We start from the raw sequence: 18,038 nt of genomic DNA, 5'->3' as shown, positions 1-18,038 counted from the left end.
TGTGTTGCGTGCTCGCCTAAGTGACTTCCCACACGTTTGCTAATCAGATGGAGACGATTTGATCGGGGTCGTGAATTCTTGGCTGGTCTTTGCTGTCCTTGCACATAAACTACACCATTGTAAGATTGTGCTATGCTTACATAAACTATGTCTTGAGTGGCCTTGAAGTCAGTACATCTGGCGCTAGAAGGTCTGCTATTGGTGCTTGGGATATAAATGGGAAAGTTTGAAGGATTTTTTGTGCATATTGCAAGCTCTTTAGTAATCAGCTAAAAACAGATACTTTCTTATGATTGTTTCTGTTAGCTATATAATGCCTCACAACCTTGAAAAAAATTGGCACTATTGGACATCCTCCTTGGTGCTCCTCCTGCCCATATCTCTTTGTCTCTTAATTTCTTTTCACCATCCTCTTATGCTCACGTTCCTGATCGATTTGTCGCGCCGACCGTGACACTGTGCAAAAGCTTTTTATTTTGATGAAGTCAAACAGTTCATTTTTGCCTTTGTTTCCCTTGCCTTTGCAGACGTGTCTAACAAGAAGTTGCTGTAGCCAAGATCACAGAGGTTGCTGCCTTTATGGTGTTCTCCTTTATAATTTTGATGGACTCCTATCTCACATTTACGTCTTTTATCCATTTTGAGTCTATTTTTGTGTATGATATAAAGGAATGGTCCAGTTTCATTCTTCTGCATGTGGCTGTCCAATTTTCTCAACTCCAGTTGTTGAAGAGACTGTCTTTTTTCCAGTGAATTTCCTTCCCTGCTTTGTTGAAGATGAGTTGACCATAGAGCTGAGGGTCCATTTTCTGGGGTCTCTATTCTGTTCCATTTATTTGTGTGTCTGTGTACCATACTGTCTTGATGAGTACAGCTTTGTAATAGGATGTGAAGTTCAGTACTATGATGCAACCAGCTTTGGTTTCCTTTTTCAACATTCCTTTGGCTATTCAGGATCTTTTCTGGTTCCATAGAAATTTTAGGATTATTCATTCCAGCTCTGTGAAAAAAGTGGATTGTATTTTGATAGGGAGTGCATTGAATGTGTAGATTGCTCTAGGTAATATAGACATTTTCACAATGTTTGTTCTTCCAATCCATGAGCATAGAACATTTTTCACTTTTTTTTATGTCTTCCTCTTTTCTTTCATGAATGTTCTATAATTTTCTGAGTATAAATTCTTTGTCTCTTTGGTTAGGTTGATTCCTAGGTATCCTATGGTTTGGGGTGCAGTTGTAAATGGGATCAACTTAATTTCTCTCCTTCTGTCTCATTATTACTGTGTAGAAATGCAACTGATTTCTGTGCATTGAGTTCATATCCTGCCACTTTGCTGAATTCCTTTATGAGCTCTGGCAATTTAGGGGTGGAGTCTTTTTGGGTTTTCCTCAGAGTATCAAGTCATCTGCAGAGAGTGAGAGTTTGACTTCTTTGCCAATTTAGAGGCATTTTATTTCTTTTTATTTTCTGATTTCTGAGGCTAGGACTTCTAGTACTCTAGTGAATAGTGGACATCTGCGCCATGTTCCTGAACTTAGGGGAACTCTCTCAGTTTTTCTCCATTGAGAATATTTGCTGTGGGCTTTTTGTATCTAGCTTTTATGATAGTGAGGTATGCTCCCTCTATTCCCTACGCTGTGAAGAGTTTTAATCAAGGAAGGATGTTGTACTTTGTCAAGTGCTTTCTCTGCATCAATTGAGAGGATTATATGGTTCTTGTCCTTTCTTGATTTATGTAGTGTATCACATTGATTTGTGGATGTTGAGCCACACTTGCAGCCCAGGAATAAATCCCACTTGGTTATGGTGAGTAATCCTTTTAATGTAGTGTTGGATCCTATTTGGTGAGAATTTTGTCATCCATGTTCATCAAGGTCTGTAATTCTCCTTTTTGAAAGGGTTTTTGTCTGGTTTGGGGATCAGCATGATGCAGGCCTCATAGAAAGGGTTTGGAGGCTTTCCTTCCATTTCTGTTTTTTTAATCAGCTCCAGATGAATGGGTATTAGTTCTTTAAATGTTTAATGTTTAAATGCCCCTGGGATGGCATCCAGCCCTGAACTCTTGTTTGTTGGGAGATTTTTTTTTTATAACTGCATCAATTTCCTTGCTGCTTATGGGTCTATTCAGGTTTTCTGTTTCTTCCTGGTTCAGTTTTGGTAGTTAAGAGTTTCCAGGAATGCATCCATTTCTTCCAGATTGCCTAATTTGTTGGCATATAGTTGCTCCTATTATGTTCTTATTCTTGTTTGTATTTCTTTGGTGTTGGTTTTTTTTTTTTAATTTTTTATTTTTTATAAACATATAATATATTTTTATCCCCAGGGGTACAGGTCTGTGAATCGTCAGGTTTACACACTTCACAGCACTCACCATAGCACATACCCTCCCCAGTGTCCATAACCCCACCCCCCTTCTCCCAACCCCCCTCCCCCCAGCAACCCTCAGTTTGCTTTGTGAGATTAAGAGTCACTTATGGTTTGTCTCCCTCCCAATCCCATCTTGTTTCATTGATTCTTCTCCTACCCCCTTAAACTCCCATGTTGCATCTCCACTTCCTCATATCAGGGAGATCATATGGTAGTTGTCTTTCTCTGATTGACTTATTTTGCTAAGCGTGACATCCTCTAGTTCCATCAACGTCATCGCAAATGGCAAGATTTCATTTCTTTTAATAGCTGCATAGTATTCCATTGTGTATATATACTACATCTTCTTTATACATTCATCTGTTGATGGACATCTAGGTTCTTTCCACAGTTTGGCTATTGTAGACATTGCTGCTATAAACATTTGGGTGCTTGTGCCCCTTTGGATCACTACGTTTGTATCTTTTTTTTTTTTTCCAATTTATTTATTTTCATAAATACAGTATTCATTATTTTTTCACCACACCCAGTGCTCCATGCAAGCTGTGCCCTCTATAATACCCACCACCTGGTACCCCAACCTCCCACCCCCCCGCCACTTCAAACCCCTCAGACTGTTTTTCAGAGTCCATAGTCTCTCATGGTTCATCTCCCCTTCCAATTTACCCAAAAGCACATACCCTCCCCAATGTCCATAACCTTCCCCCCTTCTCCCAACCCCCCTCCCCCCAGCAACCCACAGTTTGTTTCGTGAGATTGAGTCACTTATGGTTTGTCTCCCTCCCTATCCCATCTTGTTTCATGGATTCTTCTCCTACCCACTTAAGCCCCCATGTTGCATCACCACTCCCTCATATCAGGGAGATCATATGATATTTGTCTTTCTCCGCTTGACTTATTTCGCTAAGCATGATACGCTCTAGTTCCATCCATGTTGTCGCAAATGGCAAGATTTCGTTTCTTTTGATGGCTGCATAGTATTCCATTGTGTATATATACCACATCTTCTTGATCCATTCATCTGTTGATGGACATCTAGGTTCTTTCCATAGTTTGGCTATTGTGGACATTGCTGCTATAAACATTCGGGTGCACGTGCCAAAATCCTTGAGGAGAACACAGGCAGCAACCTCTTCGACCTCAGCCGCAGCAACATCTTCCTAGGAACATCGCCAAAGGCAAGGGAAGCAAGGGCAAAAATGAACTGTTGGGATTTCATCAAAATCAAAAGCTTTTGCACAGCAAAGGAAACAGTTAACAAAACCAAAAGACAACTGACAGAATGGGAGAAGATATTTGCAAACGACATATCAGATAAAGGACTAGTGTCCAAAATCTATAAAGAACTTAACAAACTCAACACCCAAAGAACAAATAATCCAATCAAGAAATGGGCAGAGGACATGAACAGACGTTTCTGCAAAGAAGACATCCAGATGGCCAACAGACACATGAAAAAGTGCTCCATATCACTCGGCATCAGGGAAATACAAATCAAAACCACAATGAGATATCACCTCACACCAGTCAGAATGGCTAAAATCAACAAGTCAGGAAATGACAGATGCTGGCGAGGATGCAGAGAAAGGGGAACCCTCCTACACTGTTGGTGGGAATGCAAGCTGGTGCAACCACTCTGGAAAACAGCATGGAGATTCCTCAAAATGTTGAAAATAGAACTGCCCTATGACCCAGCAATTGCACTACTGGGAATTTACCCTAAAGATACAAACGTAGTGATCCAAAGGGGCACGTGCACCCGAATGTTTGGTGTTGGTTTTGATCTGTACTCTTTCATTCATAATTTTATTTATTTCAGTCCCTTCTCTTTTCTTTTTGGTAAGTCTGGTGAGGCCTTACCGATCTTATTAATTCTTTCAAAGACCCAGCTCCTAGTTTCATCGATCTGTTCTACCATTCTTCTGCATTCTATTTCTTCTATTTCATTGATTCTGCTCTAATCTTTATTAATTCTCTTCTCCTCCTGGATTTAGGCTTCATTTGCTGTTCTTTCTCCACCTCCTTTAGGTGTAAGGTTAGGTTGTGTATTTGAGACCTTTCTTGTTTCTCAAGAAAGGCCTGTATTGCTATATACTTCCCTCTTAGGACCACCTTTGCTGCATCCCAAAGATTCTGAACATTTTCATTTTCATTTGTTTTCATTTTCATTTGTTTCCATGAATTTTTTTAGTTCTTCCTTAATTTCCTGGTTGATCAATTCATTCTTTAGTAGGATGCTCTTTAGCCTCCATGTATTCGAGTTCTTTCCAACTTTCCTCTTGTGATTGAGTTCCAGTTCCAAAGCATTTTGATCCAAAAATATTCAGGGGATGATTCTACTCTTTTGATACCAGTTGAGACTTGATTTGTGACCCAGGATGTGATCTATTCTGAAGAATATTCTATGTGCACTAAAGAAGAATGTGTATTCTGTTGCTTTAAAAATTCATGCTCTGAATGTATCTGTAAAGTCCATCTGGGCCAATGTGTCATTCAAAGCCCTTTATTCCTTGTGGATCTTCTGCTTAGATGATCTGTCCATTTCAGTGAGTGGGATGTAAAAGTCCCCTGCTGTTTTTGGATTGTTATCTCTGTGTTTAATTGTTATTAATTGGCTGCTCCCATGTTAGGGGCATAAATATTTATAATTGTTAGTCTTCTTGTTGGATAGGCCTTTTAGTCATGATATAGTGTCCTTCCTCATCTTTTATTACAGTCTTTTGTTTAAAATCTAATTTGTCTGATAAAAGAATTGCCACCCCAGCACTCTTTTGATGTCCATTAGCATGATAAATGGTTCTCCTCCCCTACCCCTCACTTTCAATCTGGAGGTGTCTTTGGGTCTAAAATGAGTCTCTTGCAGACAGTATATCAGTGGGTCTTGCTTTTTTATCTGACACCCTCTTTCTTTTGATTGGGGCATTTAGGCCATTTACATTCAGAGTAACTTTTGACATATATGAATTTAGTGCTATTGTATTGCCTGTAAAGTAACTGTTTCTGTAGATTGTCTCTGTTCCTTTCTCATCTGTGTTGCTTTTGGACTCTCTCTCAGCTTAAAAGTTCCCTTTTAATATTTCTTGTAGGGTTGGCTTGGTGATCATAAATTTTTTCAGTTTCTGTTTTTCTTAGAAGTTTTTTTTGTTTGTTTGTTCATTTATTTGACAGAGAACAAGAGAACACAAGCAGGGGGAGTGGCAGAGGCAGAGGAAGAAGCAGACTCCCCACTGAGCAGGGAGCCTGATGTGGGGCTCTCTCCCAGGACTCTGGGATTGTGACCTAAGATGAAGGCAGACGCTTAACCAACTGAGCCACCCAGGTGCGCCAATTTCCTGGAAGCTTTTTATATCTCCTTCTATTTCGAATGACATCCTAGCTGGATAAAATATTCTTGGCTGCATATATTTCTCATTTAGCACCCTGAATCCTTTCTGGCCAGCCAGGTCTCTGTGGGTATGTCTGCTTCCAGTCTAATATTTATATCCTTGGATTATGGATTTTTTGTCCTGACCTGCTTTTAGGATTTTCTCATTTTCTCTGAGATTTACAAATTTCACTATTCTGTGTTGGAATGTTGACCTATTTTTATTGATTTTGAGGGGAGTTTTCTTTGCCTCCTGGACCTGGATGCCTGTTTCCTTCTCCAGATTAGGGAATTTCTCTGGTATAATTTGATCCAATAGTTTTCTGCCATAATTTGCTTCTGCCCCTCTCTCTTTCTCCTCTTCTTCTGGGATCCCAATTATTCTAATATTGTTTTGCTTTATGATATCACTTACCTCTCAAATTCTCTCCCTGTAAATCAGTAATTGTTTATCTCTCTTTTTCTCAGCTTCTTTATTTCCCATCATTTTGCCTTCTATATCATTAATTTCTCTTCTGCTTTTCTCCTAGCAGTTAGTTTCCATTTTTTATTCCATCTCATTAATAGCCTTTTTAATTTCAACTTGATTATATTTTAGTTCTCTTATTTCTCCAGAAAAGGATTCTCTACTGTGTTCTATGCTTTTTTCAAGCCCAGCTAGTATCTTTGTAATCGTTATTCTGAACTCTAGTTCTGACATCTTACATATATCCATACTGATTAGGTCCCTGGCTGTCAGGACTGCCTCTTGTTCTCTTTTTGAGGTGAGTTTTTCTGTCTTGTCATTATTTCCAGAGACGAATAGATGAACAAAGAATAAAATACTAAAATGGCAACAGCAACTCCAGAGAAATATACACTAAACAAATCAGAAGAGATCCAAAACTGGAAAAAAAGGAAAAGAAAAAGAATATAATCAAACTGGTAGACAGAGTAGAACAATACACTGGATCCTGCACTTTGGTTTGCTTGTTAGAAAATTAGATTCCAGGATTGTAAAGAAAGAAAAATTTATATACATACCAAAATGAAATTAAATACAATGAAAGGATAGAATGTAACTGTAAGAATGAAAACTAAAAGACAAGAAAAAAACAGAGGAAAAAAAAAAGACCAACAAGGACAAAAGGAAGGGTTATACAGGTGAACAGAACAGAGCAATACCCTATATCTTGATTATATTTTTTGTCAGTTTGTTATAAGAAACTACATCTCAGAATTGTAAAGAAAGAAACACACACACACACACACACACACACACACACACATATATATATATAATAAAATTAAATACATTGAAAGGATAGGATGTAACTGTAAAGATGAAAATTAAAAACACTTTAGGGGCACCTGGGTGGCTCAGTGGGATTAAGCCCCTGCCTTCAGTTTAGGTCATGATCCCAGCGTCCTGGGATCGAGCCCCACATCGGGCTCTCTGCTGAGCAGGGAGACTGCTTCCTCCTCCTCTCTGCCTTCCTCTCTGCCTACTTGTGATCTCTGTCTCTCAAATAAATAAAAAAAATCTTTTTTAAAAAAAGTACTTTAACAAAACAACAACAAAAAAGGAAGAAAAAAATATGATCAGACAAATGACAAGAACAGAGCCATTATTCCAGATTCTGGGTGTATTTTGGTCTGTTAGAAGAAACTGCATCCCAAAATTATAAAGAAAAAAGCTTTACAAGTATACCAAAATAAACTACAGTGAAAGGATAGAATATAAATGTAAAAATGGAAGTTTAAAAAGATTTAAGGGATGCCTGGGTGGCTCAGTGGATTAAGCAGCTGCCTTCAGCTCAGGTCATGATCTCAGGGTCCTGGGATCAAGTCCCACATCAGGCTCCTTGATCAGCAGGGAGCCTGCTTCCCCCACCTCCTGCTGCTGAGAGCTTTGTGATCTCTCTCTCTCTCTCTCTCTCTCTCTGTCAAATAAAAATCTTTAAAACAAATGAACAAATTTTAAAAAGAGTTGATATAATAAATTAGTTGAAAAAAGAAAGGAAAAAAATTAATTGAATGACTAAAGAATAATGGGAAAAAACCATGCATTTTATACGCTATATTCCTGTAGTGCTGGAGTTTTGCAGTTCTCTATGACTGATAAACTTGGACTTAGCCAAATGTTCTTGCTGATCTTTTGAGGGAGGGGCCTGTTGCTTTGATTCTCAAGTGTCTTTGCCCTGGCAGAATTGTGCTGCCCTTGACAGGGAACCAGGCCAAGTGATCTGCTCCAGTTTGCTCTGTGTGGCTTTTCTTCCCTGAGGGCTTTAGAAGATGAGAATGAAAATGGCAGCCTCCCAATCTCTGGCCCTGAACTGAAAGCTCAGGGTCCCATTCCTCAGTGCACCCTGAGGGAAAATCAGTCACTCCTGTCTCCCTGGTCTCCATCAACACTCGATGCTTACCCAGCCTGTGACAGAGCATTTCTCTTTCAGGTACATGACCCCGTATCAAGTCTCCAAACCCTGCAGACTCCTGCTGCCCACTCCCACTACACTCTTCCTGGGGGAGTAAGAGGGGGTGGTCTCACTGGTCCTGCCGCTTGTTGGACCCCTGCTCATAAAGCAGTCACCTGACCATGCTATGGTTTGCAGTTTATGGCAACCCAGAGTTGAGAGGCCACTCCTGGGCTCACTGATTACGGCCAGCTTCCGCACTCTGATACCTGGGAACTCTGCTGCCCAAAGGCCACCACCAGTCTTTCTGTCACCCCAAAGATCCTGAGACCACACTGTCCCACCTAGGATTCTGCCCTGCTTAGCTACCAAGCACTGTTCAGGCCAGGATGTCCCTCATTGGAATAGACTGCTGAAAGTTCTTTATTTTGTGCTCTGCTACTATATCACTTTCTAGTAGCCAGCTTATGGAGGCTCACAACCCCCATGATTTATCTTCTCATATATTGCCTAGGATTCACTTCTCCACACCTCCTACCCTGCAGAAAGTGGTCTCTTTTCTATTTGTAGAGTTGCTGCTATTCTTTTCCTAGATCTTCGGTTGAGTTCACAGGTGTTCAGAATGATTTGATAGCTATCTAGCTGAGTTCCTGAGACCACAGGAAACTAAGGTCTCCTACTTCTCTGCCATCTTGACTGTATCACTACATTAATGGCTTTAGCTATCCTTTCTGGTTATAAATTCAATCTCATGAAATTTAACATTTTTCATCCTACTCAATGTAGCCAAAATCATCTTTATTTTCTTTCATCGATGTTTTATAGTTTTCAGAGTATAGATCTTTCACTTCCTCAGTTTAATTTATTCCTGGGTATTATTTTTGGTGCAGTTGTAAATGGGATTGTTTTTGTAGATCTCTGCTGCTGTGTTATTAGTGTATAGAAATGCAACAGATTTCTGTGCATTGATTTTTGTATCCTGCAACTTTACTGAATTCATTTATCAGTTCTAGTAGATTTTGGTGGAGTCTTGAGGGTTTTCTATGTATAGTATCATGTCATCTGCAAATAATGAAAGTTTTACCTTACCAATTTCAATTTCAATGCCTTTTATTTCTTTTCATTGTGTGATTGCTGTGGCTAGGACTTCCAGTAGAAGGTTGAATAAAAGTGGTGAAAGTGGACATCCTTTTCTTACTCCTGATCTTAGGAAAAAAGCTCTCAGTTTTTCCTCATTGAATGTGATGTTAGCTCTGTTTTTTTTTTTTTTTCATTTAAGGCCTTTATTTATGTTGAGGTATGTTCCTTCTAAATATATTTTGTTGAGGGTTTTTATTATGAATGGTTGTTGTACTTTGTCAAATGCTTTTTCTGCGTGTATTGAAATGATCACTCATCATCAGGAAATGCAAATCAAAACCACAATGAGATATTACTTTACACCTGTCAAAATGGCTAAAATACAAAATAAGAAATGACAAATGTTGGCGAGGATGTGGAAAAAAAGAAACCCTCCTGCAATGTTAATAGCAATGCAAAGTGGTGTACCCCTGTGAAAGAAAGTATGGAGGTTCCTCAAAAAATTAAAAATAGAACTACCCTATGATCCAGTAATTGAAAATTTAAAAAGTACTTACCCCAAAAAATATGAAAACACTAATTCAAAACAGTGCATGCCCCCCTATGTTTATTACAATGTTATTTATAGTAGCCAAACTATAGAAGCCGCCCAAGTGTCCATTGATTGATGAATGGCTAAAGAAGATATGTTTTATATGTACACACACACACACACACACACACAATGGAGTATTATTGTCATAAAAAATGAAATCTTGCCATTAGCAACAACATGGATGGAACTAGAGAGTATAATGATAAGTGAAATAAGCTGGTCAGAGAAAGACAAATATCATATGATTTCACTCAATATGGAATTTAAGAAAGAAAACAAATGAACAAAGGAAAAAAGAAAGAGACAAACAAACAGACTCTTAAGTATTAAAAAAAAAAAAAAATAGATGGTTACCGGAAAGGGGAGGCAGGTAAAATAACTGAATGGAATTAAGAGTGCACTTGTCTTGGTGAGCACTGAGTAATGTATGGAACCATTGGACCACTATATTGTATACCTGAAATAATATAGCACTATATGTTAACTGCTGGAATTAAAATTTAAAAAATAGTCAAAATCATAAGAATATAAAATGTGACTTGCAAGGACCTGTTTGAATGTGATATAACTGGTACCATACAACACTAACAATAAAATCCAGTCTCTGACCTCAGGAAACTAACACTTGGTGTGTGTGTGTGTGCCTATGTGTGTGTGAGTGTGTGTGTGTGTGTGTGTGTGTCAAAGAAAAAACAGATAACACACAATTCTTTAACAGTCTGTTATATAAATCATGTATGATCCAATACCTGGAAAGAAAAACTTGTCCTAATCATACCCTGAACTTTCCCATATTTGAACTTTTTAATGCTGTTTGCTATATATAGAAGAATAATAAAAACATTTATAGGAGTAGACAACTAATTACATTTTTATCTCTTTAAAATTTACAACATACTTCCACATGTATTACCCAATTTAATACATGCTATAAGCAACCCTGAAGGGTGATACTATTTTCTATTTTACAGGTAAGCAAACTAAGGCTTACAAAATTTAAGTAACTTGTAAGATCTACGAAGCAAACTGGGGCAAGATCCAGGATTTCCTAACTTTATACCCTAATTGTTTTCTATCACATCATTGCTTTTTCATTCCTCTTGATATCCTATCAACCCTTTGAGGTTCAGCTAAGCTACTATCACTTCGCTTAGAATTTTTCCAGTCATCCCACGTGGAGGAAATTCTTTCTATTCCTAACTCTTAAAGCACTGCATATTTCTGTTGCAGCTCCTAAGCTATATGCCTTTGTGTTATCATTATTTCTGTATGTGTCCTTTTCCTCCCAGTTGGTTAGCTCCTTGAGTCCAAGGGGTATATTGTTACCACTTAATAGCAGAAGGCATGCAAGAAAAGTCAGTGAGTGAATGAATGAATATAATAAATGAATGAATGAATGTTCCAGGAGTCTCTGCCATGAAGCAGTGTTGTCATGACTTACTTAGCCAGGATATTTCCTCTTAGAGTTGCCACTAAAGGGAAGAAATGAGCTCAGAGGTAAGATGAGGCTGGGTTTTGCACACACAGGCCTAGTGCCTAGCAAGCCATAATCATGCCTGTTTGGCTGTGATCTCTTTACCATGGTTTCTTTCATATCTCTTTTAGGCTATAAAAGCTCTGGAGTTGTTAGATAAAAATGCCCCATCTTGTCTCTTGTTATCTAAGAGTTCTTTTTTAATTTGGAGTGATGCAGGGACTTTTCTACCTTTCCCTCCATCTTTTACAGACAGAAGTAGAATAGATCCTTTAGCTGTTAGTAAGCCTTTGGCCACACTGGTCTTCTTGTTATCTTCTCTTTGTTGTGTGTCCTCTCATCTCTTTGTCTCCCTTGACTACAGTCTATCTGATTGGAGCAGTGGGGGTATTTTTTTTTTTTGAAGGAGGTCATTCTTGTTGTCTTAATAGTCAGCCTATGGTAGCATCATTGTAGGGCTATCGTAGTATGTGCTGCTTTTTTGAGTGGATAAAATGCTGACAGTTGTCATGAGTAGGGATTCCACAGAGCTTTTTTTTTTCCATGTAGCCTATGAGCTTAGGACTAATAGTATATTAGACTGGTGATCAAAATGGAAATTAATTAGCAAGATTATTACAAAACAAGCATAGTGTCACTTTCCAGAATATATAGTTTCAAATTATGATGGTAACCATGTAGATTGATATAGTCTTTTTATAAAATAATTTAGCAACATGAATTATAAATTTATGTAGATATAAATACACACACACACACACACACACACACACACCTTGACTGACCTGGCAATTTCCTTCCAGGAGTCAAGTCAAAGGAAATGATTCAAAGTTAAAAATCTGATGACAGCGTATCAGGTAGGGGATTGCACTCAGCCGTGTAAACAAAACCATTATAGCTGCTTAACAAAATAGACATTTATCTTTCTCATAACAAGAAGTGGGGAGACCCAGTATTCAGGGCTCCTGAGGCAGCTTCATCATACCATCAGTATCCTAAGCAATGGCGTTCATCCTCATTGTCCCTTGTGGCTATAGAATGGCAAGTTTCTTTCATATCATTGTTCCAAATGGGAAGAGAAAAGGACAAGCAAGTCAGATAAAACTTTTCTAGAAATCTCAGGTGAACTTCTGTTTCTCATTAATTAGAACTATCTCTTCTAACTTCAGAGACTGTAAAATTAAGGTTTGGGTCAGTATTAGAAGGTGCAGGGGAAGCAGTGAAGTATGTCCCAAACTGAGAAGGTACTTTGAGACTGGAAAATGAAGTAAGCCACTCCATACAGTTTACATAGAGTTTTATTTAGGGTAACTTACTGACAGGGGAATTGGATAGAGGACAATCCACCGCAACTGCATAGTTATTCTCCACAAAATCTGGACCTTAGTCCACTTATAGAATGACAGGACACACAAAAGGGCATTATAATGAGATTAAAGGTGTTGCTTGCACCTCAGAGAGCTTACATGCACCTAATTGACAGTTACCCTTTAATTTGATCTTGTGGCACAACCTGTGCATCAGAAAGGGAAAGAACTATATTATCTCTAACAGATTCATGGAAGGCCCAAACAAGCCTCTCCACTTTCCAGCCTTGGCAGTCATTTCTAAGGTATGTATATTAATCTCCATGGGGGTTAGAACACATAGCCCCGAGAGAGATCATTGAACTAACGTGAACAAAATGGAGAACAAAAGATAGAGCCAGTCCTATGGTCAGCTATATTGTCAGGTTAACCCAAATTGGGTTTTGTTAGTAAGGAATATTGGGAGAATATTGGTAAAACAACTAGTAATGTCTTCCACAGTAATCAAAGTACTGAAGATAAAAAAAGTAAAATAATGGTGGCCCTATTGATGTCCATTCACAGAGTAATAGATAAAATGACCTAATATGTGATGGAATATTATATATATATATATTATATATATATATTTTATATATATATTAATATAACCGTATTAATCACAGCGGGATTAGGAAAACAGAAGCTACTATAAATGTGAAGAATAAGAAACACTTTAATGCAGGGAATCAGAAGTTTATACAACTTGTGGAAGGCTGAAGGAACAAAGCTCAGGAAAGCCACCATCTTAGTTTGGATTCTTCCTAAAGTAGAACTTGAGGCAAGCACTGAGGAGTAGATAGTTTATTGGGGAGCCAATCCCAGAGATCAGCAGTATGAAATAAGGCAAAGAGGAATGGCCAACAGGGTTGTGTTGTAGAGATGCATAATGGGAGCTTGATTCTCTCAGAACCTACGGAGAAACTTAAAGAATACCTTTCAGAATTGTCTGGCTGCAAGATGAAAGGTAGGAACATGTATCTACTGGCTCCCAAGAATTGACCCCTGGAAATTAACTCCTGTACATCTGAGCTTCACACACGTTTGTAGCCCCAACTAACTTCCATGACACCTGCTATATCGGAGAAATGCTAAACCAGAAAATGGAAATGTGTATTTTGCATTTGAGGTGTCTTGCCACTGCCATGAATTTGAAGCCTGTATGGAACTATGTAACCACAGCTGAAGTCAAAGGTGAAGCCAAGAGGGTAGAACCAGGGTGCAAAGGCATTTGCTACAGCAGATTTTAGGAATTTGAACATGAAGGAGACATAGGGGAATAGCCAATAAAAGCATTAGCTGCCTGCAGAACCTAAGTAAATAGGTGGATCTCTGGTGGGCACTGAGTAGCCGCTGACAAAACCTTCCATCTATTGTCTAGTGCTAACCCACAGCTGCTACTAGTGCCTGATGGCTCCTCTTACCCTTCAAATGTCATGCTTGTGTTTCCAAATAGTGGGAATCTAATGAGAATCTCATCTGATGATGAGGCCCTCTGAGAAATGTAGTTTTTACAGGTTTCATGCCCCTGATGTATAACAGAGTTCAGAAGGATTGGGATTGTCTTAAGTATCTACAAATTATATCTCGCCCAACAACAACTGATGAATTACATTGGAAGAGTTTATAAAAATATATTGAACTTGTTTTAATTACTTCCTATTCACTCCATTGGTGAGGAAGGGATCCTACCCTAGGGTTTGGGGGATGGCCAAACCCTCAACACTGGGTGCATGTGATCAACAGCAATTGATTAGTCACATATTCGTAGCTGGGGCCTGAGAACACTGCATGTCACACAGGGCCACATGGGAGCTGCACTCAGGAACAACATGAACAGCCAGGAGTTCTGGGAAGCAGGTTTGTGGTATCAAGAAGATGTGGTGCCCCTGGTTGCTGGGGAGGATGTGACTGGTTTATTTGAATAATTCCAGTTGCTTGTTAGCAACTAAAACACGTTACTCAGGGTTAAAGAGGAACTATGCCTGATACCTTTGATAAGGAGAGTTGTTTATCTAAGAAACCTTCTCCAGAGTGTGAGGGCAGACCATTCAAGGCCTTCCTGATTTTACCAGAAGCCAAGGCAGCTTTTAATAGTATGCTGTAATTTTAGGCCTTATGCTGCGTAAACAAGTTTTCACTAGTTTGGGTACAGAAAAAGGGTATGTCTTTTTTTTTTTTCTTTTTAATTAACATTAAATGGCTCTCATTCAATCATTTCATTTTGCAAGGCAGCCCTTTTCTTCCCAGGATTTCCTCTATTTTGTAGCAAGCCCAAGAACCTCAAGGCCCAACTCAGTTGCAGAGATCAGTCCTTGAAATACCATCCCCTAAGAAAGGAAAACAAGAAAACAGGGCCTGGCACTTATGGAGCATTGGCAGATATTTGAGTGAATGAATGCAAGAGCAAGCTGAGCCAAGAAAGAAGTCTTAAGTTCTTCACTGCTTTTGTTTCTGCAGACACTTGATATCTTTGGCCATACAGTAGTCACTCTTCCACTAGCTTTTTTGTCTATGGGTTCAAAACCACTTTTTCCCTGGTGGTTGAGGAGTGTAGTCTCATCTCCCCAAATATGAAATTCAGTCTTCCCTGCCTCAATAATTGCTGCTAAATGATTGCTGCTAAAAATGACTTTAGGGAAAGTGGAAAGAATCTGGAATCCAGGAAGGATTGTCCACCCAATCTCCACTTCTCTGAACCACTTCCCTGGTCAGAAATAATATAAGTTTCTTGAACTACCCACTCACTATTGTTTTTCTATGCCCCACCTACATATACTCATTTTCCTCAGCCTCTATAACTGTGCCTACATTTAAGCCATTTAATTTTAAATTTAAAAATCTTTTCCCCAGGGACGCCTGGGTGGCTCAGTTGGTTAAGCAGCTGCCTTCGGCTCAGGTCATGATCCCAGTGTCCTGGGATCGAGTCCCACATCGGGCTCCTTGCTCAGCAGGGAGCCTGCTTCTCCCTCTGCCTCTGCCTGGCATTCTGTCTGCCTGTGCTCGCTCTCTCTCCCTCTCTCTCTCTGATAAATACATAAAAAAATCTTAAAAAAAAAAATCTTTTCCCCAGCTATACTAGCAACATTCTAAGTGCTCAGTAGCCACTTGTATTAGTGGCTACTGTGTTGGGTAGTATAACTTACATAACTTTTTTTTTTTAATCATTCCAGGAAATTCTACTGGACATTGACACCTGTATCTATTTTGTGGGATCAGTTATGCATTTATGAATACCTACTATGTGCCTGACCCTATAAGCACTGAAGATATAAGGGTAGGTTCTAAGCACTGAGGACATGAGGGTAGACAAGACAAAATTTCTACCTTCCCAGAACTTACATTTTAATTTGCATAGCCTACATACACATGTCTGTGTGTATCATTAGCTTGAGGAAGGACAGCACTGGAAATCAGATGGCTAATTGTTCTTAAAATTCTTGATTCATCCCTAGTCTGATTTCTTTGAGGTATAGCACAGTTTTCTTCAAACTTTAGAGCCCTGAATTTTATACTTCTGATTTGGGCTGATTCACAAGGCACAAATGGCTTACACATTTGACTCGCCTATAAGTATTGACTGTTATTGTTAAGTGTTTTAGATTCTGGATGAGAGGTTTATTTGAAACTAGTTCTAGGATTTAATCATTTAAATCCATTCTGGCAGCTTGTGTTCATAATTTTAATTCAGTGAAAGGTCTAGTTCTTATTGATGTGTATAACCAAGCAGAGACTAGGAAATACACTGCAATTATTTTGTTGGTTTTTCTACTACAAAGCCCATGTATTAACACATGCCACCTCCCATGTAGGTTTTACTCATACAGCATTAAGATTACTAGCTTAAAAAGTTGGAATAATGGAGGTGGGTGGTATTTTCAAATTAGTCATTAGAATTCAAACACGCTATGCTAATGCTCTCAACAAGAGCCGCAAATGCCAGCCCCAACAGTCTGTTTGAACTACTGAACTGTAAACATTTTCCTCACTGGTGAATGGACAAATATAGTATATTACAGTTGAAAGAGACCTTGGAAATGGGTCTTTCCGTTGCAACTCCCTTTTCCCTCATTTATTGGTCCTTTGAAGTTGTAAATGATTTGAAGTAACAGTAACGGCTGAAGTAACTGTTGAAGAGTTAAACCCTGCCATAGCATAAAGGGACCAAAAATTCACTTCTGAAAAGCAAAGATTCTCAAACTTTACCATGCAACATGGAGGGCTTATTGAAGCACAGATTGCTGGGCTCTACCCCAGGAGTTTCTGAATCAGTAGTCTAGGATGGAGCCTGATAATTTCCATTTCTAACAACTTCCTGGGTGTTGCTGATGGTCTGAAGACTACATTTTTAGAATGACTGGTATAAACAAATGTGACATTATTATGAAGTTAATGAAATAGTGAGAATGAGCCTACATAACTAGCCTTAGCTATCTGAGGATCCAGCTGCATGATCTCATCTATCCAGGTGTAAAACTTGGATTTGGCACCATCCAGTGGCAGTTGTCTAATGCTCTATAAACATCAGCAGGGATGATTCTGGGTCCTGTAGCTGCCTGCGACTTGTAAGACAGTGACATTCCAGCTATCTTATGATTAGTATGCATTTATTTTGTTGTTCTGATCTGGAAAGACTGAGCCTTGGGGACGCAGCCTCTTGCTCTGCTTCCCAACTACTGCCTGCTATTTCCCTATCAGTCTTGTCCTCTCCTCCATATAGTCTTTTCTCCCCCAGAAAATGAGAACATTGGCTCAACCTCATCTGAGAAGCTAGAGTCCCATATTCAAATTGCATTGTTTAGGAACTTTAAGTAGCCAGGGGTAGATCTTCTGTTATTCAATGTACTTATTCTCAAACTCCTGCCTCACCGTCCTCACTCAGAACCATTATACATTTTTACCTTTACTAGTCAAAATCCTTCTTAACCTTGCAAGTTTAGCTTATATTCTATCTCCTTCAAAAACTTTGTTCTGGTGGCGGGGGGGTGGGAGGTTGGGGTACCAGGTGGTGGGTATTATAGAGGGCACAGCTTGCATGGAGCACTGGGTGTGGTGAAAAAATAATGAATACTGTTTTTCTGAAAATAAATAAATTGGAAAAAAAAACCAACTTTGTTCTGCTACTCTCCAGAAAATGTCATTTTTTCATTATTCGAAAGTGTAGGGCATGTTTCTTGTGCTTCTATGCTCCAGACTCTGTGGAGGTGTTATTTCATTCTCGGAACAACCTTGAAACATAGGTATGATGCCTGTTTTACTAATAGAAAATCTGCTGCCCCTTCTTGAGTCTCAGTGTCTAAATTGTTATTATTTTCTAGAATATAATGTAATAATTTGTCTGATATAGCTGGTAGGGGCAAAGCTGGCTATAGAGTGATTTTTGCCATGATATTTGTTCCCCCCATTAAACTGTAA

The 18,038-nt window shown here is 38.9% G+C and overlaps 1 protein-coding gene across 8 annotated transcripts in view; it reads left to right on the top strand.

Moving 5' to 3' along the window:
- TMEM108 (transmembrane protein 108) overlaps nt 1-18,038 on the top strand; it is a 377,772-nt gene that overhangs the window by 192,024 nt on the left and 167,710 nt on the right. The window contains exon 1 of one of the 8 annotated variants that reach the window (XM_044252355.1): nt 5,660-5,687. The exons of the other annotated variants lie outside the window; for them this stretch is intronic. The gene's annotated coding sequence lies outside the window, so the exon portion shown is untranslated. Of the gene's footprint in view, nt 1-5,659; nt 5,688-18,038 lie in introns of those variants that run through there. 8 annotated transcript variants of the gene reach the window in all.

This window comes from Neovison vison, chromosome 6 (genome assembly GCF_020171115.1).
Source record: "Neovison vison isolate M4711 chromosome 6, ASM_NN_V1, whole genome shotgun sequence".
Taxonomy (NCBI): Eukaryota; Metazoa; Chordata; class Mammalia; order Carnivora; family Mustelidae; genus Neogale; species Neogale vison.
The sequence above is the reverse complement of the archived record's forward strand: the minus strand, read 5'-3'. Positions and strand labels throughout refer to the sequence as shown.